Source organism: Rhinatrema bivittatum, chromosome 3 (genome assembly GCF_901001135.1).
Source record: "Rhinatrema bivittatum chromosome 3, aRhiBiv1.1, whole genome shotgun sequence".
In the NCBI taxonomy this organism is placed as follows: Eukaryota; Metazoa; Chordata; class Amphibia; order Gymnophiona; family Rhinatrematidae; genus Rhinatrema; species Rhinatrema bivittatum.
In genome coordinates this window covers 170,246,611-170,266,194 of record NC_042617.1, presented here as the reverse complement: position 1 = coordinate 170,266,194, position 19,584 = coordinate 170,246,611, and the positions used below count along the sequence as shown (strand labels likewise).

The following is a 19,584-nucleotide window of genomic DNA, read 5'->3' as shown; positions in this document are numbered from 1 at the left end:
AGGGGGGAAGGGGTTGTGTTCGAGTAGACCAGGGGGGGTGTAAAGTAAGCATATTTGTAGTTCTAGCGATTTAAAGAGGCTAATTTCGATTTTGGGTGGGGTGTTAATGTTTAGGGATTTTAGTTTAAGGTCTTTTTTTGGCTGCGAGTAGGAGACCACCACCTCTTTTTTTCCTTTTTTTTTTTTTTTTTTTTTTGGGGCCTTGGAATGGAATAGAGGTATGGTTGTGAGGGAAGTTGGTTTAAGAGAACGTTGTCTGTTTCAGCCAGGTTTCTGTAATAGCACAGAGGTCAGGTTTGGAATCTAGACGTAAGTCATTGAGGATGGGTGTTTTTTTTCACTAGGGATTGTGAGTTAGAGTATAATTAATAGGGCAGAGAGGCCAAGGAATTGAGTGAAAGGGGATATCATGATTGGAATCGGGGATTTGTGGTGTGAGAGTGTTAAGGAGGTGGGGTTTGAGATGTTGGTGTGAGAGGTGTTTGAGAATGGGGATGGGATGTCTTTTCTTATGGTTAGCTGAGTTGGGGGGGTATTGGTGGAGAAGGGAGGTGGGTAGGGTAGGGGGAGGTTGTGAAGTAAGTGGGATGAGAGAGTGAGGTGGTCAGTGCAGTAGAGTTGTGTGGTGGTGTGGACAGGAGAGGAGGAGGGAGGGTGTCTGAGGGTTAGGTTCTATAATGGGAGGGAGTTGGAAATGTTAGGGTGGGCGACGGTTGGTAGAAAGGTGGGAGATCTCGCAAGGGACTGCGCCAAGGGGCAGGCTCCTTGGTTGCATGATGCCTGCAGGTAGTCTTAAAGCCTGCTCTGGAGACTCCGCCCCTTCGCTGGCGTTGAGGGCTGGCTGTCGGGTCGTGTCGGAGAAGGCAGGGAGAGGCCGTGGCTGGGGCCTAGTGCAGAGTGGGGGCTCACTTTCCTAATGCGTGCCCATCCACCTTTCAGGCATGCGATGCAGTAGACTAATGAGCCGCTGCGTTAAAAAGGAGGCAATAATTGTAATTGTACTTTCCTAACACTGCCTCAGCATTGAGCACCCAGGAGAAGTGGCTGTGCGCAGATTAGGAAAGTGGGATGCTCGTAAATTGAGCGTCTTTTTCTAACCTCACCGCCTTCAAGACCTTTTTTTTTTTTTTTTTTTTTTTTATGTTGCTGCTTTCTGTGGTTCCTCCGATTTAATATCCATGGAGTCTCAATGAGTGGATGAGACGATGATGCAAGGAAGAGGGATTCAGTTTTGTAAGGAACTGGAGAACCTTTTGGGGAAGGGGGGAGTCTTTTACGAAGGGATGGGCTCCACCTTAACCAGGATGGAACCAGACTGCTGGCGCTAACCTTTAAAAAGGAGAGAGAGCTGCTTTTAAACTAGAACAAATGGAAAGTCAACAGTCTCTCAGCAGCACATGGCTCAGAGGGAGATATCTGTTCCTGAATTGAGGCTGGAACAATGTCCAATCACCTTTAAGAAGAGACTTAAGACTTTGTTGTTCGAACAAGCCTTCCATAGCTACTCACCTCAGCCTTAGTTCTTATCTGCATCATGAGTACACTTTCTAACTTTAGGCCTTCATAGTCCTCCCCTACTCTATTTCCCTGTTTTTCGCACAAGTTATTCAGATCCAATTCTCTATACTTGCCTCACCCATTTTATGTTTTTCCAGATTTTGTTTTTCCAGACTACTTCTTCCCTATTCATTGTTTTATCCAGGTTATTTCCTCCCTGTTCATTGTAAATTCAAGACTTTCTTTGTTATTTTTCGCACAAGTTATACAGACCCAATTCTCTATACTTGCTTCACCCATTTTGTTTTTCCAGATTATGTTTTTCCAGATTATTTCTACCTTGTTCATTGTTTTTATCCAGGTTATTTCTACCCTGTTCATTGTAAAACAAGACTGTGTCTCTGTTATTTTTTTTGCTGGTTGTAATGTAAACCGAAGTGATAATTAATCTTGTTAATTGAACTTCGGCATATAAAAATTTATAAATAAATAAATCTTCAAAGGACACTAACGATGCATTAGAATTAGGGCATCCCAACAGTGAAGTTCCAATAATAAGAAAAGTAATCCAAGTAGAACATAAGAACATGCCATACTGGGTCAGACCAAGGGTCCATCAAGCCCAGCATCCTGTTTCCAACAGTGGCCAATCCAGGCCATAAGAACCTGGCAAGTACCCAAAAACTAAGTCTATTCCATGTTACTGTTGCTAGTAATAGCAGTGGCTATTTTCTAAGTCAGCTTAATAGCAGGTAATGGACTTCTCCTCCAAGAACTTTTCCAATCCTTTTTTAAATACAGCTATACTAACTGCACTAATCACATCCTCTGGCAACAAATTCCAGAGTTTAATTGTGCGTTGAGTAAAAAAGAACTTTCTCTGATTAGTTTTAAATGTGCCACATGCTAACTTCATGGAATGCCCCCTAGACTTTCTATTATACGAAAAAGTAAAGAACAGATTCACTACCCGTTCTAGACCTCTCATGATTTTAAACACCTCTATCATATCCCCCTCAGCCGTCTCTTCTCCAAGCTGAAAAGTCCTAACCTCTTTATTCTTTCCTCATAGGGGAGCTGTTCCATTCCCCTTATCATTTTGGTAGCCCTTCTCTGTACCTTCTCCATCGCAATTATATCTCTTTTGAGATGCGGCGACCAGAATTGTACACAGTATTCAAGGTGTTGTCTCACCATGGAGTGATACAGAGGCATTATGACATTTTTCAGTTTTATTCGCCATTCTCTTTCTAGTAATTCCCAACATTGTTTGCTTTTTTGACTGCCACAGCACACTGAACTGACTATTTCAATGTGTTATCCACTATGACGCCTAGATCTTTCTTGGGTTGTAGCACCTAATATGGAACCTAACATTGTGTAACTATAGCATGGGTTATTTTTCCCTATATGCATCACCTTGCACTTATCCACATTAAATTTCATCTGCCATTTGGATGCCCAATTTTCCAGTCTCACAAGGTCTTCCTGCAATTTATCACAATATGCTTGTGATTTAACTACTCTGAACAATTTTGTATCATCTGCAGATTTGATTCTTACTAGTTGTATTTCTTTCCAGATCATTTATAAATATATTGAAAAGGGTCCCAATACAAATCCCTGAGGCACTCCACTGCCCATTCCCTTCCACTGAGAAAATAGTCCATTTAATCCTACTCTGTTTCCTGTCTTTTAGCCAGTTTGCAATCCACGAAAGGACATCTCCACCTATCCCATGACTTTTTACTTTTCCTAGAAGCCTCTCATGAGGAAATTTGTCAAACGCCTTCTAAAAATCCAAGTATACTGCATCTACCGGTTCACCTTTATCCACATGTTTAACTCCTTCAAAAAAGTGAAGCAGATTTGTGAGGCAAGACTTGCCTTGGGTAAAGCCATGCTGACTTTGTACCTATAGCTAAAAACTCAGCTAAGCTAAAAAATTCTAATTTAACCCTATCAATTAAAATGCAGAGTGAAAATACAAACAAAACACTTTGAAATGTTTGTATGCTAATGCCAGAAGTCTAAGTATAAGATGAGAGAATTAGAATGTATAGCAGTGAATGATGACACTTAACTGGCATCTCAGAGACATGGTGGATGGAGGATAACCAATGGGACAGTGCTATACCGGGATACAAATTATATCGCAATAGAGAGGAGCATCCGGGAGGCGGTGTGACGCTTTATGTCCGGGATGGCATAGAGTTATCCTGCATGAGACTAAATGCACAATCGAATCTTTATGGGTAGAAATCCCTTGTGTGTTGGGGAAGACTGTAATGTTAAGTGTATATTACCGTCCACCTGGCTAAGATGGTGAGACGGACAGTGAAATGTTGAAATTAGGGAAGCCAACCAAATTGGTAGTGCAGTAATAATGGGAGATTTCAATTACCCCAATATTGACTGGGTAAATGTATTGTCGGGACATGCTAGAGAGATAAAGTTCCTGGATGGAATAAATGACAATTTTATGGAGCAACTGGTTTAGGAACAGACAAGAAAAGGGAGCACTAATTCTCAGTGGAGCACAGGATTTGGTGAGAGGTAACTGTGGTGGGGGTCGCTTGGCAATAGTGATCATATGATCAAATTTGAATTAATGACTGGAAGAGGGACAGTAAGCAAATACACGGCTCTCGTGCTAAACTTTCAAAAGGGAAATTTTGATAAAATGAGAAAGTGAGAAAAAAAACTGAAAGGAGCAGCTACAAAGGTAAAAAGTGTGCAAGAGGCATGGTCATTGTTAAAAAACCCCAAAACAAAACCATCCTAGAAGCACAGTCCAGATGTATTCCACACATTAAGAAAGGTAGAAGGAAGGCAAAACGATTACTGGTATGGTTAAAAGGTGAGGTGAAAGAGGCAATTTTAGACAAAAGAACTTCATTCAAAAATTAGAAGGATCCAACAGAAGGAAATAGGATAAAGCATAAGCGTTGGCAAGTTAAATGTAAGACATTGATAAGACAGGCTAAGAGATAATTTGAAAAGAAGTTGGTCAAAGAGGCAAAAACTCACAAATTTTTTTTAAAATATATCCGAAGCAGAAAGCCTGCGAGGAAGTCAGTTGGACCCTTAGATGATTGAGGGGTTAAAGGGGCACTTAGAGAAGATAAGGTCATCGCCGAAAGATTAAACGATTTCCTTCAGTGTTTACTGAAGAGGATATTGGGGAGATACTGTTTCGGAGAAGATTTTCATGGGTAATGACAGATGATCTGAACCAAATCACGGTGAATCTAGAAGATGTGGTAGGCCTGATTGACAAATTGAAGAGTAGTAAATCACCTGGACCAGTTGGTATACACCCCAGGGTTCTGAAAGAACTCAAAATTTCAGATCTATTAGTAAAAATTTGTAACCTATCATTAAAAATCATCCATCCTACCTGAAGTCCGGTAGGAACTTCACAGGAGAATCTCTATATTGGTGTCTTCCCCAACTGAGAGTCAAAGGACACAATCAATTTACTAAGTAAGTGAATTGATGAAGACTTTACCTTGTTGGCCAGTGACAAGGTTGTCACACTTCACCCTCCTGTCCAGAATCAGATTTGTTTCCCCAAGGAGTAGTCCCTCTTGCTTGCATGCCTCAGGAGCTGCTATCAGTGGTGGGATTTAGCCTTCAACTCTTCCTCTCTGCGGATGAATCCTGTCAGTCTGAAGGAGCATGGGATATCACTTGTCTGGTACATACTCCAGGATTATTCCCCTCAAATATGATCGAGAACCCTTCTCTGACAGCTTTCATCTTCTTTGGAGTCATGGGTTAGTGTGCTCTCACCTCTTGGTTTTGAGGAAGAGTCTACGGGGATTCCCTCCAATCCTTTACCTGATCTTATGGAGTGCTCCTTTCCTCCAGAAGACCTCTCGTACTCTAAATTCCTTGAATAAGCTAGACAAGGCAATAGTCAACATCCATAGGGACAAAGATCCCTTCTGAGGTAGTTGGGCTACTTCATAATCTGGAAACCACTTTTCAAACCTGCATTGATCCAGATTCATTCAATCCTGAGGATTTGTAAACAAGACCGTGGGAGAATCTGGTCTCCTGTTCCAGTAGCCATGAAACTATCTTGGAGTTCAGCAGGCTTCTGAGTTTGTAGTAGTTCAACTACCACACTAATCAGTAGTAGTAGTAGTAGTAGTAGAGTCTGCACTAAAATGAGCTAAAAAGATCAGACTTTTTTCCAACACTCCTCCAGTTCAGGATCCTAGATTGTTAGACAGTTTTGGGAAGAAGGTCTTGCAGAGCTCAATGCCTGCATTGCAGCCCACAAAATAGACATGGTACTATAGTTACACGACTGTATCGACAAGTTGAAGCCTCTAGCAGTCGACAGGCAAGGCTATTGACAGGATTTTCTGGATGCAAAAGTGCGACGCCATCTCTTCTTGCCAATATTTTAATTGTTTATCATTGTGGCAAGATCTTCTGCAACAACCATCAGAGCATGCCAAATGGCCTGGTTGAGAGCCAGTGACTTAACTAAGAATTTTCATGACAAGTTGGCAGACATTCCATTTTCGGGGAACAATACCTTTAGAGATATCAGAGAAAGTCACCCAGACTTTCCTTATCCGCAGGAGCCAAATGGCAGCCTTTCTCTAGGCTTCTTACTTGTTTTAACTGCTACTTCTTCCAGAGATGCCTCTTCTGTCACTTTCAGAGATATTGTACGACACCTGTGTTACTGCAACAACTTCTTCTGGTACATGGTAATCTGCTTGAAAGACGGCCAAAGATTGTGTGACAGGCCCAGCCTAAACATGGCCTGGCTTTTGACTTAGAATCACCCTCAGGCTGTGACCCCCCCCCTCCAGTAAGGAGGAGAATCCACCTGCTCCTCGATAAGTGGTGGAAGATTCCACAACTTTGAGGACCTAAAAGGTGGTTGGTAATCATGATTGATGCTTCTGTTCTCCAAGGCTGGTTGTGCTTCTGTCCTCTAGTGCTGCACCAAAGTTTAACCTTAAGTCTGGATCAGTCTCACTCAACCCAGCTCTGTCTCGATGGAGTCATTTCTCAGCCAGTGGGTGATAGAACCTATCACTCCCAAAGACCTTGGCAAAGGGTTCTATTCCTTCTATTCCATTAGTCAGGGGGCTTGAGACCCATTCTGGATTTACAAAGATTGAACAAGAACTTGATATGGGATAAGCTAAAAATGATTTCTCTCCATTCTATCCTTCATTCAAGCAGGAAACTGGATGTGTGCCCTGGATCTGAAAGATGTGTATGTTCACATACCCATCCATCACTCATTGGAAAGTCCTCAGATTTGTGGTGGATTCTTTGCATTACCATTACAAGGTTGTTCCCTTTGGGCTCTCACTGGCCTTATGGTCTTCATGAAATGACTATCCGTAGCGGCAGCATGCCTTCGTCACCAGGGGAGTTGTCTTTCCTTACCTGCACAATTAGCTGGTGATGGGACCTTTCCAAACAAGAGTGTTTGAGTTCCTGTAGATGATAATCCATTGCCTTCAGTCACTGGTATTCATAATGAACTTTGTCAAGCTGAATCCTATTCTTATCCAAAGTGTCAAATTCACTGGGGCATGGATAGACTTATTGGAGGGGAAAGCATTCCTGCCTTCAGATTGACCCTTGATTCAGAACTTACTACAGTGAGATCAGGTCCTAGCTTAGAGAAGTCCTGGTTGTCTTTAGACATATGGAGGCAGCAGTGTATGTGGTTTCCATGACCCACTTTGATATGAGAGTTTTCCAATGGAAAAGGATCAACTACTTTAGCCCTTGTTGCATCCTGTGAGGGTTTTAGCAGAAATAAAAACATATTTTTTTGTGGCTGATGCAAAGGTCCTGTAAGATAGGTGCTCCTCTTCAAATTCTACCTAATCAGATAACACTGGCAATGGATGTGTCCACTAGGGGGTGGAACGTGCATATGAACCCAAGGGATCTGGTCAGCGATGGAATGTCTGTTTCAGATCAATTTCCTGGAGCTATAAGCTATCAAACGTGTTTACTCACATACTCTGCATCCATAGGAACCCGCTCCCGCCACCTCCCCCACCCATCCCGAAACAATGGATGCTGAGCAGAACTAGGATATTTCAAATACATCCCCCCTCCCCCCAGTTTGCTCACCCATACCATAGACTAACACGGACCCCAGAAACTTTACTCTACCTCTGACCAGGTGTTAAAATTTCCAGTTTTATAATATGAGTAAAGCCTATTCATCTCTCTGCATTGGAGAATAGCTAATGCTTTGATTTAGCGTGGGATTTTTATGGACAAGCTCTAATCTATGTGCACATTTTTGTATGTGAAACTTTAACATCAGGGGTACGGTTCTACACATACAATATGTACAGAACTAGGCACTGACATGTACGTGTAGCCTAGCACACACTACATTTGGATGTTAGTCGGCTGTAACAGTTGTGCTCAAACTTGGCTCTTGGAAATGCCCTGGCCAGCCTGGCTTTCAGGATATTCACAATAATTATGTGAATTATGTTTATACTGTCTGTATTTGTGTGCAAACATATCACATGCGTATTCTTTTTGGATATCCTGAAAACAAGACTGAATGGGTTGTTTCTGAGGGGAGGGTTGAGAATCACTGAGGTATACAAAGGCACTCAGCTGTAGTAATCATGTAGTGGTATTCATATTTTCAAGCAAAAATTACTGAATGAAGCTGTTCTGTATTTTAATGTGACTTGTCTGCCTTTTTCCTGTCTGATCATACTATAAACAATTTTGTAGCAGCTCTTCTCAACATAGGCACACTGAGTCTCAACAGGGGTCAGAATTGCTAAGGAAGGGAGAAATACTGGCATGTGGCTTATAAAACAGAGATCTTCAAATGATTTTCATTTTTTAATTTTAAATTTGGGATAGTTAAAAGGCTTTACATGTCTTTAAAGACATTTGTAAAAGAGTGGCCTTACTACCTCTCCTTAACCTGTACAGGACCAGGCTAGATGCATAGTCCCCCTTAAATCCTATATAGAGGTAGTAAACTCTGAGGATGGAACCTTGCTAGGCAGGGTGGGACCCAGCTGGGAATGTAAATTCAGAGCCCAGCTGGGATCAGTAAACTAGGCTCAGGTCTCCAGGAGAAAGCATTTCCTGTCTAACATTGCTGTCCTGCCAGTCAGGAGAAGGCAGGTTGTCCTAAGGTGAAATCTGTTCTTGAATGCTGTTGGTATCAGTGTTTACTGCTGAAGGTAAGCAATTTTCTGTAATTTTAATGTGCACTGTAAAAATTACTGACCACAAATCTGACCACGTGTTTACAGTGCCACAGGCATATAATAGTGCAGTACACCTGGCTGAGCAGTATTGATTTCTTCCATTTATAAATAGCCTCACCCTGAAGTCTTAGCAATGTACAATTATCAGTACTGACCTCACTGGTTTGCTGTACTAAAATGAAGTGTGGTAGTGTTTCAAAATCAAACTATTGACTTGGGACCAGAATCTAACTTACCTTCAGCCTGTTGTGCAGAATTTAAAATTCATTCTGTGCTTTGTTGATTACAATGTTTGACATTTTAATGTTTTTTTTTTTTTTAAGGTAAATAGATGACACCATGAGGTGGGGAGGAGAAAAGTGTTTTCCACTGTACATAATTAAGCAAAATTGTACCTAATTTGAAAACATTTCAAGTTAATCAGTGCTGTAAAAGAGTACATTTCTTCAGGGGAGAAAATAAAGTATGTCATTAATGAAGAAAAATTGGGCAGGCAAGTTATAACTGAGTAGAGGTATATTGTCAAAGTTAAAGTAATGTATTCTCTAGTGTTAGCTTATTCTTGGTTTAAGATGTTTTGGAGCCTCAAATGAAAAACTGACTTTTTTCTCCTGAATACCAATGATGTATGGAAGCAGCCATTTTAATGTAACTTTAGGGAATAATAATGGACTGCGGATACTTCAAGTTGATCTACAGTTATTAATGTAGGATTTATTCTACACTTCATTTTCATGACCTTTTTATTCACTGCTTGGTTGAGAATGTGAACAGATTTGTCATCCAAATTGTAAACATTGCTCCGCAAAAGCCCATTCCAGGTATCTCACCTTCAGAGTTTTCTGCTGTTGGTTTTTAGAAAGATACAACTTTTAACTAAAATGTTCTTTCCAAAGGTTCTGGGGTGTGCATTATTGTTGGATTACTTAGATGAGTTAGGGGTGGCCAACTCTGGTCCTCCAGAGCCAAAAACAGGCCAGATTTTTAGGATATCCTTAGTGAATATGCAGGAGATTAGCATACAATGGAGGCAGTGCATGCAAATCTCTTATGTATATTTGTTGTGGATATCCTGAAAACCTGGCCCATTTGTGGCTTTTGAGAACTGAGTTAAGTAAATTTTCGTAGTAAACTATGATTTTCTATAAAACTTGCTTCATGAACATATTTTGAGAAGAAACCCTGTGGTGTTGCCCACATTTCCTGTTCTTACTTTGACATGTTTCTGCAGTTTCGGATAAAACCAGGTATTGCAATTAGATTGTTTTTTGACATGTTAAATATTTTTTTTTTCTCCTGATTAGTGCAGCAAGTCTTGTGATTTGTGTGTCTGGTGCGAGAAGTATCTAAAGCCCTTTGAAACAATATGGTCACTACCAGGTTTTAGTTTTTGAGAGAAGATCTCCAGAATGTAGGAGGCTAAGATTTTTCTCAAGCGGTTGGCCCTTGTAATTGCTAATATTTAAGTATTTTGAATTGTCAAGGACACCTTCAATTCCTGAAAATTCTCCCACAGGACATTAGGCCCATTGACTAGCCTAATGGAGCGCACTGTTAGCCTGAGTTTGGCCGCACATTTTCGACACGTTAGCTTTACCCCTTATACAGTAAGGGGTAATAGCACATTGAAAACGTGCGGCCAACCCCCCCCCCCCCGAAACTAATAGCGCCCGCAACATGCAAATGCATGTTGATGGCCCTATTAGTTATTCCTGCGTGATCCAGAAAGCAAAATGTGCAGTGAAGCCGCACATTTTACTTTCAAAAATGAACGCCTGCCGGCATCTGAGAGTGTACAGAAAAGCAGTTTTTTCTAGTGCCTCCTTTTTATCACGGGCCCTCATTCAAATACTGGGTCGCGCGCCGGGAGAGCGGGCGCTCGCCTCGGAGTATGCCGGCTCTCCCGCCGATTTTACTGTATTGGCCTGTATGTTGGAAGTCTTCTTCCCTTTACAGCTTTATGCAGGTGAATCTGTCCCACTGTAAAATGAAAGGTGGGAATTTTACTCCAAGTACTTTCTGGTTCCAAAGGAAACTGGAGGTTTTAGGACTGTCCTTGGCCTTCTACCTTTAAAAAAAATAAATAAATAAAAAACAAGAATGTGTGTGTGAGGCCATGGCAATCCTAAAACCTCCAGTTTCCTTTGGAACCAGAAAGTACTTGGAGTAAAATTCCCACCTTTCCTTTTACAGTAGGACAGATTATATATATATATATATATATATATATATATATATATATATATATATATATATATATAATCTATATCTATCTATCTATATATCTACGGAAATTTACTATGGACCATAGTAACTAACACCCAGATAGTGATCTACATTAATCTCCCCCCCCCCCCCCCCCCCCGTATGTTCCCCCTTTCTGGGTGATTGATTAAAAACATGTCTGGCAGGGGGGGGGGGGGGAGATTAATGTAGAGTAGATCACTATCTGGGTGTTAGTTACTATAGTCCATAGTAAATTTCCCTAAAACACATTTGTGTCTGTCACTCCAATTGGTTTATTGGGGCTGTGGTAGTCAACTCGAGCCAAAACAAGTGTTCTCGAACAGATCTCAGATATCATAACTTCATCAGAGGAAATAGTTTAGAGGCAGCAGACATTAATCTGATTCATGTTGAGAGTACTGGACCTCATGACTGCAACAGGAAAGGAAGCTCTGGAACGAGGGGTTGGGATGAGGATGAGACTCAGGAGTAATCAGAGGAAATATTTCTTTACAGAAAGTATGGTGGATGCATGGAACAGCCTTCCTGTGGAAGTGGTGGAGGCGAGGACAGTATCAGAATTCAAGAATGCATGGGACAAACAGAGGATCTCTGAGGAAGGGACTATAAAGCTGAGCAGCAAATGTGGATGGGCAGATTGGGTGGGCCCATATGGTTTTTATCTGCTGTCATGTTCTGTTTTTATGCTCATAGCATGCTTCTTTATGATCTAAGCCCAGTGAATCATAGAGTCAGTGGTCTCAACTACTTGAACCACATCAAGGTCATGGAAAAGCTTAGAGTTTTGAAGTAGTGGCACTATTTCTCTTCTGGGATTACCTTGCTAAAATCCACATTATCAAATTATTCTAACCAGATACATTCAGTCTGGGCTGCGGAGCTCAACTAGAACTTAATATTGAATGTCCCTGGTAGTACAAAAAAAAAAAAATCATCAAAACCCAAAATGCTGGATATGAGGATGTCCTGAGTGTAAGAGAGTCTTTCAGAAACTAGGTGGCAGCAAACTTGTTTTGCTTCAGACACAACATATCATGAATTAAATGACCAATCAGGAAGTAATGGGATCCGTCCTGTGTTGGAAAGCAACCAGTGTGTGGGATTGGGTTCTCTATTTGTATTTCATTATGGGCTACTCACTTGCTTTGATGGAAAGGAAAACATCCTAGCTGATTGTCATCTGGACCACAGTGAGTGGTTTTTGGATTAAGATATGACAGAAAAGATGCTTTTAGAGGGGGAACTATCTGGAGTAGATGGCAACATTTCTGATTAGGAAAGTGCTTCTGGAGGATGTCAAGGCAAGTGAACAAGATGTTTTCTCCTGTACTGTATTCTTCTGTTCTCATGTTTGCGAAAATGTCGATTAAGCTCAGAAGTGGCAGGTGTTCAATGAGAGACTTAGGAAATTAAAAAGTCATGTGATAGGGGACAATGTTCTATTGTGGATTGCCTACTGGTTAAAAGAGAAAACAGAGTGTAGAGCTAAATGCTACATTTTCACAATGCAGAAAGGTGAATAGTGAAATGCCATAGGGATCTGTTCTGAGACCACTCTTCAATATATTTATAAACCATCTGGAAATGGGAGCAACAAATGAGGTTATCAAACTTGCAGATGAGACAAAATTATTCCAAGCTGTTAAATCACAAGAGGATTGTGAGAAATTGCAAGAGGACCTTATAAAACTGGGAGACTGGGCATGCAAATGCCAAATGAAATTTAATATGGTCAAGTGCAAAGTGATGCACTTAGGGAAGTGTAACCCAAATTATGGCTACAAATGTAAGGTTCCACATTAGAAGTTACCACTCAGGAAACGGATCTAGGCATCGTCATTGAAAATACGTTGAAATCTGCTCAGTGTGCAGCTGCAGCCAAGAAAGGAAATAGAATGCTAGGGGATTATTAGGAAAGGAGTGGAGAATAAAACAGAGAATATCATAATGCCTCTTTATGGCTCCATGGTGCAACCTCATCTTGAGTATTGTGTGTAGTTCTAGTCATCACATCCCAGAAATTCCCAAGAATTAGAAGATATAGAGAAGGGCAACCAAAATGATAAAGGGGAATGTTTCCCCTATGAGGAAAGGCTAAAGAGGTTAGACTCTTGAGCCTGGAGAAGACAGTTGAGAGGAGATATGAGAGGTCTATAAAATGAGTGTAATGGAACAAGTAAATGTTTGTTTTATTTATTTAGTTTTATATACCATCACTGAGACTAACCATCGTAACTGTTTACAATAGAATACCAAAGCAGTCATTAAAAACAAAACATTTACAATCAAAAGCAGTCTTTCCATGTATGGTAACTGTTTGTAAAATAAATAAAAAGTACCTTTAACAATTCCTTAAAATTGATTATCAAAAGAACAAGCAGCAATGATATTTCGGGGAAAATGGAATTCTTAAAACCAAATTAAATACCATAAAACAAAGAACTCTGATAAAATATACGTACTTAAAATAATTAAAATGGGATCAAAGTAAGATAAAATACAGTAAAATCAAATAATCATGAGAAGCAATTCAAATTTGGGGTATAACTAACACAAATAGGATCAGACAACATGTTGCGCTCAGGCTGTATATGCTTCACTAAAAAGCCAGGTTTTTAATTCACGTTTAAACTTTTTAAAGTTGGACTCTAGTCTTAATGTGGTTGATAATCGGTTGTTTACTCTTTTGAAAAGTACGAAGACCGAGGGGAGACAATGAAGTTACTAGGTAATACATTTAAAACTAATAAGAATTTTTTTTTTACTGAACTTATAATTTAAGCTCTGGAATTCATTGTCAGTTGATGTGGTGAAAGCTATTAATGTAGTGTTTAAAAAGGTTTTGGACAAGTTCCTGGAAGAAAAGCCCATTAGCCATTATGTACAAATGGTTATCGGTATATAAAAAAAGCCATTAAAAATTAAGATAGAGTTGCAGAAATCCACTTCTTATTCTTAGGATAAGCAGCTTGGAATCTGTCTGCCTCTTGCTATCCTGGCAGGTACTTATGACCTGGACTGACCACTATCGGAAACAGGATAGTGGGCTTCATAGCCCTTTGGTCTGACCCAGTATGGCAATCTTATTTTATGTTTTTCTAATAATGCAAACTTGTTGGGATTGAGTGGTCTTGTTTGTGCCAAGTGAGGGCACTGCTTCCAGCTCCCTTGCAGCAGGAGATCCACCTTACCTCATGCTGAACAAATGTTGAAAGGTGGACTGAATGATCTGCATGGAATTTGGAAGGACTGTCAAGTCCTTATATGGTCCTTCCTTTTACTCTTGGGGAAATAAAATCCAGCAGAAAGGAATGCCCTTGAACCAGAGCTCAGAATACCTTGATGGTCAGGAGCCCACCATTTTGGATCCCTCCACATAACATGCTTGGGGTGTGTGTGTGTGTGTGGGGGGGGGGGGGGGGTTGATTATCAAGGTGAGACCTATTCTATTTATTGCTGTTACCACAGTAATTGGATATGAATAAGATTTTATGTAAACATGTGAACTGAAATCCCCTAATATCAAATTAGGGAACTTTAAAGCTGCTACTGATACATCCATTAGTTTCAATAGAGAAGCATCTGTGTCCCTACAAAACTTTATGGGCTAGTATAGTGATTCCCAACCTGTGGTCTGTGGATCCTTAGGGTTCTGCCAGACCATAAAGGGGGTCTGTGGGTTCTGGTAAGATGAGAGCAGCTGCCGGCACTGGTAAAAGAAAAAGTCCATGGCAGTTCTGGTAAAAGACAAGGCCCCAGCAGGTTGCTGCAGATCCTATCCCATGATGCAGGCCTTGAAGATTGGCAAAAGAAGATTCCTGGAAGGCCACCATGGACCACCCCCCCCCCCCATCCTGTGACAACTGAAGAAGAGGTCAGAAAAGAGGGGGAGGGCTGAGATAGATGTATGTGTGAGGGAGGGCGAGCCTGTGAGTGTGAGCATGTGTGTAAGGTAACTTGTGGGGGCCTGTGGGATTGAGAGCACAAGTGTCTGAGGGAGTCTATAAAAGTGAGAACATGTGCATGTGAGGGAGCTTATGTGAGTGAGCATGTCTGTGTGTTCCTGTTCCACCCCACTAATCCAGGATATCTTAGGATGACTGGAAATGAAAAGTGCCCAGGTATGGAAAGTAGAGAATTTATTTTATCCCTATTTGTTTTAATTGTAATTTGATGTGTCTGTGGTTTTTGAATATTTTACTAGTGCTTGGTAAATCTTGTTTTTAATTATTGGATGTTCTGGTCATCAGTTTTTAGATATGTTTTATTAATATGGTTTTACTATTGTTTTATATTTATTGTATTTGTTAGGAAGCTTGTGTTTGCATGTTTCCATGGTTGCACTGCATACAGTTTCTTTTTGCTATTTCCAGTTCAGTTTGTCTGCATGTTTCTATTTCTACTTTATGGTCTTTTTATTCTGAATTTGGCAAGGGTCTGTCTGTGCTCTACATGTGAGTGAAGAGATATTCTACTAGCAGGTAGTTTAAATATAGAAATCTATAGCAGCCTGACTTGTTCTGTTTTTTTAATAGGAGGTGTATTAGTGTTTTAGGGCCTAGTGTGATATTTGCAGTTTGGTCTTTTCAAAGATAAGGTTGTTAACTGTTTTGAGTCTGGCAGTGTTATGAATGAGGGTGTCCTATCGCTGCATGTATAGAATTTGGTAGGAGGCAGATATGGAGAGAGCCTTTGGACCCACGCTAAAGATCAAACTAACAGGGTGGTTTCCCTATCATAGGTGATTTTCTTTAAAAAAAAAAAAAAAAAACCCCCCCAAAAAATCAACAAAAAAAACCAAACCCAAAACAAAAACCCCCACATACAGTTGTTGAGGGGAGTTTGTGAACACAGTATTGTAGAACTTGAGGTGCAGATTTTATATTGAGATTCTGTCCTATCCTGTATAGGCCTCTGACTTCATTCCCATATAGAAGAATTTTTGATCGATGCTCTTCATTAATTTTAGTTATAGTTTTACTCAAGGTTGAAACTGACCAGGGTTTCTTTGTTATTTTTCTGTCTAGAGATACCACTGACTTGAAAGCCTAGCATCTTGCGACAATGGTGCAAAATGTTTGTAGCGGTGCCTCTTTCTTTATGAATGGGGGTTCCTATAGCTGCATATATAGAATTTGGTAGGAGGCAGATATGGAGAGAGCCTTTGGAGCCACGCTAAAGATCAAACTTAACAGGGTGATTTTCTTAAATAAATAAATAAAATTAAAAAAATACACATACAGTTGGGGGTGGGAGGGAAATATGTGCACCAAATCTCTCCATCTCTTTCTTTTAGTGATGTGGGCCTGTTTCAAACATCCCCCCCTCCTCCCTACCACACCAGTCTCTCACCCTTTGCTTTGTAGTCCATCCTAACTAGTTCCCTTCTCTCCTTCCATTAGTTCATCCCTGCCAGTTCACTTTCTCCACTAGTCTGTCCCCATCAGTCTCTCTCTTCTTCCACTAGTCCATTCCCTCCACTTGCTCCAGATCTAGACATTCTCCTATGTGGCTGCCTATAGTTACATTGCATAAGTTATTGAATGTGAGTACATTCTTGGTTGTGCTTTGCAATTATATGCATTCAATATATATTTCAGCATTATCTAATAAGTTTTATATATTATAAATGAGTTTGGCAAATTATTTTGTTACATTAATAACTTTTCTGTATATGGTATATAACTGCAGGTAAAAATGAGAGAAACGTGGGATCTGCAAAACCTTTGGAGGTTTAAAGCGGTTCATGCTCCTAAAAAGATTGGGAACCCCTGGGCTAGTAGAAAACCACACGGGGTCTGTCGATCTATACTGCACCAAAAAGCACTTGGAACCCCCGTGGTTGATGGATAGAAATGATTTTCATGATTAACGTAAAACATGTCTGATCTGATAAAATGTCATAGGTGTAACCCATACCAGGGCTTTAACACCAAGGGCACACAAAGGTATTTGTTTATCTTCAGGGGCTGCTCCAGCTTTCAAATTCCATACCATGCTTAACTCTTAAATCCCTGGGGTGGGAATTCTTTGTATGGGGGGGGGGGGGTAAGCTCTCGCTTTTGGCCCTCTAGTTGGGAGTGACTCTGGAGAATGGAATGGCTCTTTCTAATGTGTGTTCTATACAGTGACAGTGACATCTGGTGGCCAGACTGGGGAGTCTGCCACATAGGGAAGGGGGTTCTTAACTTGTATTGAACACACATTAATTTAACCTTCAAGGATCAGCAGCCTGTCAGAGAAGTCTTTCTCATGGTAAATAAATATGAATAACAGATTTTAATAAGCATTCTTTGCAGTTTGGTCCTTTTCTGAGGGTCTTCTATTGGATCAATTAACATTGTATCTCCCATTTCCCATGATTACTGCACTAGATTGTTATTCCACCTTTCAGGTGCTTCAGAGAGATTATATTCAGCAACTGTTCCCTAAATATAACAGCAACTTTGTTAGACAAATTTTTGTTAGCTTGTTTAAATTTGGAGCAGACCGGATAGCACTAAAATTTATGTAGCTCTCTACTGTTCATCATAATCAGTAAAAACAGAGCAGATTAAATAACTTTAAAATGAGGGACAACAGAGTTCTAGTCAAATTATACAGTAAGCCTTCCCAGAGATGAAAGGACAACAAGCAGTAATGGAGCCCATTTTCTGTCTGTGTTCACCAGCGACTATTACCTTGGTATGTCCTTTCCTCAGGATAAGACAGAAGAGCTTTCTGCTAAAACATTTTTTATTATTTTTTTTTGCATTTGTTTGCATTCATATCTTGTCTTCCCCTTTTTGTTTTGTTTGAAGGCAGCTCTTAGCTAGATTCACCAGTGTGGTTCATTGAACCTGTTTTTACAGAAAGGTTCATTGTATTTTTCTCAAGGTATAGTAAGATAAAATCGTGCCCTCCCTGTTTGGCAGGGGAGGGGTGGTGTACTACTTCAGGTTAGTTACTAGCAAACAAAACCAGCAGGTTTAGTAACTCTTTGGAAATCCCCATGTGTAGCAGAAAAGTTTTTCAGAAGAGTCCTTCAACTCTGCTTGTAACATAGGCCATGTGACCTATTAATGTAGCTCATTGTACTTCTGTCATCTGAAAACAAGTATTTATAGGCAGGGAAGATTTTTCAGCAAAATGTTTGTATAGCAGTCACACAGTTTGTCTTGAGTTAAAATTGTATATTAGATTTTTAAATGGAGACTGGTTAAATAACTTTTTACCCAACCTTTGTAAGTTTTTTTTTTTTTTTTTTCTTTTTCCTTTCTCAGTCTCCTCACATCCTGCCCTTCTTCTTCTTCAGTCTTCTATCCCTACTCCCCTCTCATTCTGCAGCTTTTTTTTTTCTCGCCACAGCCCTCTTCAGCCTGCCCCTCCCACTGCCTTCCCTAATCCCAGGGTCATACTTCTCACAGCAGTCCCGCTCAGCCATTGTTCTGCTGGTTCTCCTCCTTCCTGTAGCTCCATGATCACACTGGCACTCATCCACCTGGTTAGCTCCTGAAGGAGAAAACCAACATTCGTACCCACTGATGCTTATCGAAGAGCTGCTTATCTTTCACATCATAGAACCTTCCATTGCTAATAATGCGATGCCAATATTGCATACCAAAACACTGAGCTTTGCCTTTTTACAATCAAAGGGATTTACTTGCATCCTTTAACACTGAAGAGAGATGCTTTTTAGGTGGCTACATGCTAGAAAAGTGTATTTTTTCCCCAAATAAGAATGAGAAATTAGCATGTTTGTTTTGATAAACCTCCATGTATCAGTATAGAAAAGAAAAGGCACATCTGTTAGCAAGTGTCCACTTGACTAGATATTGGTTATGGTTACTTTGGAGAGCCTTATTTTTTTTTTAAACTGTTTTCAATCAGTCCCCAGCCATTATTAAATCTAACTTATTTAATAAAAGAAAAAAAATGTATCTCTCTAGTCCTAAAATGTGCTGTTTTGTATTTATTGCTGTAAAATGTTCTATTTAGCTTTAAAAAATTACTTAATTTTTAAATATATGGGTTGGATTTAATTCAGTTCAACCCAAAACAGGTCAGTTTGGAAAACAAGTTGCTAGTTGTCAGCTTGCTGCAACAAGACTAGTTCAAAAGCCTTTATTACCGATTTGAGGAGGGTGTATAGTGCATAAATTTAAACTCATCTAGGTGTGGAAGTTGGGAAACACTAGGATAGCTGTTTGGTATGATTATAGTAGTATACATATGATTGATGTGTTATTTCATAGTACAACCATTCAGAAATTATCTTGCTTTTATTCCAGCATTGCGTAATTGTCCTTTTCACACATGTAAACCTGCACAACCCCCAGAAAATATAGGAGAACTATAGTACGGACAGGGAGCACTTGTTTAATTTTAAATTCAGCTTGTCATCCAGCTATGGGTGGGTTAAATCTAATAAATTATAACAATAAACACTTTACACAGTTGAATGAGGTGAAGGAAGAAGATGGCTGACTATCAGAAGCAAACAGGAACTTCAAGTCTAGCAGTGAATTTAATTTTTTTTTTTTTTTTTGAAGTAGTGGAATCCATCAGGATATGGCTGGTGTTCCTGGTCTCTCTCAATACTATGGCTGATCTATCT

The 19,584-nt window shown here is 40.1% G+C and overlaps 1 protein-coding gene across 1 annotated transcript in view; it reads left to right on the top strand.

The window, feature by feature from the left end:
* The window catches only part of STRN (striatin), a 533,408-nt gene that overhangs the window by 71,993 nt on the left and 441,831 nt on the right, over positions 1 to 19,584 (top strand). The gene's annotated exons all lie outside the window — the stretch shown is intronic.